A 4,483-nucleotide genomic window follows, 5' to 3' on the forward strand; every position below is an offset into this window, starting at 1 on the left:
ATGTACCACCCCAATGCTGAGATGCAGGGCAGTTCAGTGGAAAAACTGTGGCCTCCAGAGTCCATCCAACTCAGCTTTAAATTCCAGGCTCTGGAATTTGATCACTTATTAGTGGACAAGTCATTAGGCTTCTCTGGGCCTTAATGTGTTGATCCTTGAAATGATTAAGTTCACCAATCTGCTGGGAGACTCCTAAGGATTGTGGTTAGGGTGCTAGATGCATAAGTTCTCAAAAAATGAGCCATCCCACGGCTCAGACTCTTGTACGGTGATGGGTAAGAAAATAGTAAATTAGATTTTACTAGGAATCTAGTAAAGAAGGAAGAGCTGATAAAATGTGGGGTGAATGATTTCAGGCTCTAGGAGGCTACAGTTGGCATATCTGAATAACTGATCTGCACATTAGCGGCATCCTTGATGCTTAGCAAGGGGCAAATATTTTACGAACATAATTCTCCCTAATGTTCCCATGTTTGGCCAGAGGTCTAGAGACCGACAAATGAAGTCCTGGGCTCCTCAGCTGCTGTTACACTTCTTGCCAATGTTTTAAGCCACAAAAAGAAAAACAAAACGCACCCACCTTGCCAAGGCTTATGAAAATTGTACAGTAGTTGCGGAAAGTTTCCAAGCAAGGAATTTCTCCATAACCTAAATTATTGGTGAGGTGTGTTTTTTTTTCCCTTAAAATAGAAAATATGTTCCTTGCTCGAACCAATTCCCATGCTAAATGTCAGCCCTCATCACTCATTTTTATTACCAGTCCAAACGCAGACTTTGAATGGAGGCCATTTACAACGCACAATAAAAAGGATTCATTACTCATTTTCCTCTTATTATCTTTCAATTGCTCTAGCCTGAGACAGAGCTGAAAGTGGACGTTAAGCCCCTGGTAGCTGCGACATTACAGGAACGCAATTAATGGTAATACTTACGTCCTCAAACACCCAGACGAGGAAGATGCTCTCTTTCCCTGATGCCTTAGTTCAGGCTGTTTTTCATCACATGCATCCTGCTTTCATCTCATTGAAGACGACATTTGTCATAGGACGTTCTCCCTCTTTTATTCAACATGATGTCTCCCTCTTGGTCTGGACTGCTCACTGGCCCCATTCAATTTAGCTTCACATATTTTTCCTTACACACACACACACACACACAGAAAAACACCCACCACATTCATCTCATAATTAAGTATAATCTTTCTAGAAACAAGCTGACAACAACCACTAAAAATTTAGTCTGAGATTGAATTCCAGGGCTTTGTGGGAGTAATAACTGTTTTTGGATGACAGTCAAAGGTTATGTCATAACCCAAATAGAGTTTAGAGTTCCCAACCATGTCCTGGCAGCGAGCCCGTGGATTATGACCTTCTCTCCAGCCACCTCCACCTCCCTCAGGACTGATTCTACTGGACTCCTCACAGTGTGACTTTGACACATAGAGGTCACTAAGATTAGAGCTCATAGGCTCTAGAAAAGTACATTCTGAAAAACACACTGTCTGCTGTAATCCAAGTTAATGTTGCTTTGCTCATAGAAAGTGCAGATCGCTCTTTCAGTAATAATAATCAGTTGGTAACCTTCTTAGTGAAGTTCAATATCATCTACAAATGGCTTGGTTTCTCTGTGTTGACCCCTGATACTGGGGGGACCCTCAGTAGACCCTGTAGACTTTCTACAGTTCCATCTCCTTGCCAGTCAAATATGTTACAATGATATTTAGTTCTTAAGTTTGTTGAGAGGAACAAAAAGAAAAATGCCCATAAAACACTTATTGCTGGGGCCTGCAGTATATCACATGTCCGTAAATATTAGCTATTACATCCTCCCTCACCACTTAGTGGGTAACTATTACGGGACGGGTGCTTTTAGGCTCTATCTTAATTAATCCTCGCAAAATTCTGTATAGTTGTCATTATTATTCCCATGTTACAAACGGGAAAGATGGCAAGATGAAGTAAGTTGCTAGTATGTTTCAGACCTGGGGGTGGGGGTGGCCCATCTCCAGTGCCTTGGAGGCACGTGTTGTATTTGGAAGGAATTGGAGTCCGGGCCGTAAATATCTGGCTACTTCTCACCCCTACTGTCTTGTCACCAGAGGCATTCCCAATCACCTTCCCAGCTATGGAAGAGAGCTATCCCGTGGGCATTCCATTGCCTAGAGCAACAAAAGACGCTCATCCAAATGAAAACTCTTTATCTGTGATTCAATTAAAGAAACTTGGTGCTACCTTCTAAGATAAATCCTTTCTGGTCTTGGGTGATTTATAGTATTAGGGGAAGGCAGGGAAGGGATTAATGGCAGAAGGCCTATAGTATGCCATTGCTGTAAATGTTTGCACGAAAGTGAAGAATAGGGCAAAATATACTACTCGGGTCAACTTCGGTCATACAACTGAATTCTGTTTATTCATGATATGAGCTGAGCTTCTGAACATGTGGTGAGGATTTAAAATCATGTCAACTACCATCTCTTTAACAGGTAGTTTTCCTGAGCCAAAAAAGATAGCTGAACTTTGATTTCTATCCCTGAATGGATCATTATTGAAGAGATCACTTGGGTATTAGAAAGGGCACGGATTGCATGGAGCACTGGGTGTGGTGCAAAAATAATGAATACTGTTATGCTGAAAATAAATAAAAAATAAATAAAAAATAAATTCAAAACGTGCACAAATAAACTTCAAGTCATTCCAAATAGCAGGGACATCTGGCAGTGTGGGAATTTAGAGCATCCCTTTTCAGCCATATTACTGACTTAATGCCTTGCTATTTGAAAGTACTGCAGCGGGGTCAAATAGGGTTTTAACAGCTTTATGAGTGGCTGATTTCATAGGAAATCTCTATTTCATAGGAAGCGGACAGGGAATGGAAAGGGGGAGAAAAAAATTGAAGGAAGCATTGGGAGACCACTACAACCTCCAGGCCAGAAGTCTTCACATTACCTCTTAATTCTTCCAACACCCTGGGCTGCCTACCTCTCCTTAGACCACTGCACTAGTCCCAGCAATATCATGCCCCAATTCTGTCCTTGTTTCTCTACTTGGACTCATGTTTTGGAGCACGCCTTGTGCATGTGGATTGGACCTCTGACCTTCTCAGATTCTTCCACCACGCCCTTCTCTCATCCTAAATTTTACTTCTGATTTCTTCTGCCTCCTCCTCTCCAATACTCCAGCCAGGCTCCCCTCTACCAACCAGGAGCTGCCCTGCACATCCTACGACTACCTGCACTTTATCAGCCTTGAAACCATGACCTGGAGAATACCTCCACAGGCCAGGAAAGTGGGAAATACTCTCCCTATTTTATAGATGAAGAAACTGACATTCAGGGGAGTTAAAAAATGAAGTTCAAGGCATCACGGTCAGTTTTGGAGCCAGAATTGGAACCTTGAATTCACGCATTTGACAAATTATCTGACACACGAAGACAAGTTTTTCTTGTCTCAAAATTCATGCTTTTAAATCTATATCCCAGAGAAGACAGGTGACAAGATATACTTGTTGAATCTCTGGGGATCATTCCGGCCCAGGACCTCCCCTGCACTTCACAGACCCTTCACACAGGCTGGGAGGCTGTGGCAGGTGCTAAGGAAGGGGCTCATAGGGATGGGATCACACTCATGGTGGGAGCTACTGTGAATCAGAGTTTGAGGGCGAAAACACTTCAATTGGCCAATATGTAATGGACCAATGTATACTGACAATGAGGACAAGGTGGAAATTTTTGACTTTCATTTAACCTTAAATTAAAAAGCTACATGGTGAGTATCTAAAAAAGAGAGACCATTGGTATCAATCTCTATATGCACTGGTGTTGTTTGCCCAAATATTTCCATTTTTTAGTTAGTTCGCTTAGGCTTTTGAATTTAGGTGATTCTCTTGGTGCTTTTATTCAAGTAGCTCTTCCTCCTAAAAATGGGATGAATCAGGTAGTATTAGTCTGCCAGTAAATATTAGGTGATCATCTGAATGGAGCATTGCAGGAACAGTACCATGGCGGCGGAGGACTTCTGGGCGCCATCCTTCCCACCCAGGATGCATTCACCCTAATATCTTCTCTGTTCAGAAATACCCTGAGCATTTTTTTTAAAGATTTTATTTATTTCTTTGTCAGAGAGAGAGAGAGAGAACAAGCAGGGGGAGAGACAGAGCATGGAGCCCTATGTGGGGCTCTATCCCAGTACCCTGAGATCATGACCTGAACCAAAGGCAGACACTTAACCCACTGAGCCACCCAGGTGTCCCGGAAATACCCCGCACTTTGCCACCAAGGAGACTGTCTTTTCTAGCTGTGTGCCTGTGAGTCTGCCTTTTTTCCACTGTAAAAACGCAGATAAGAACTACCTCACACGGTTTTGCGGGAAAATTCAAGAAAAGAAAGTTTGCAAAAACTCCTAGCTTTCTCCAATCGAAAAGGAGGACGTAGTGGATTGGTACCAGCTAATCTGTCTGCTTCCTTCTTTCCTTTTTGCAAAACCCA

Source organism: Neovison vison, chromosome 12 (assembly GCF_020171115.1).
Source record: "Neovison vison isolate M4711 chromosome 12, ASM_NN_V1, whole genome shotgun sequence".
Lineage (NCBI taxonomy): Eukaryota > Metazoa > Chordata > Mammalia > Carnivora > Mustelidae > Neogale > Neogale vison.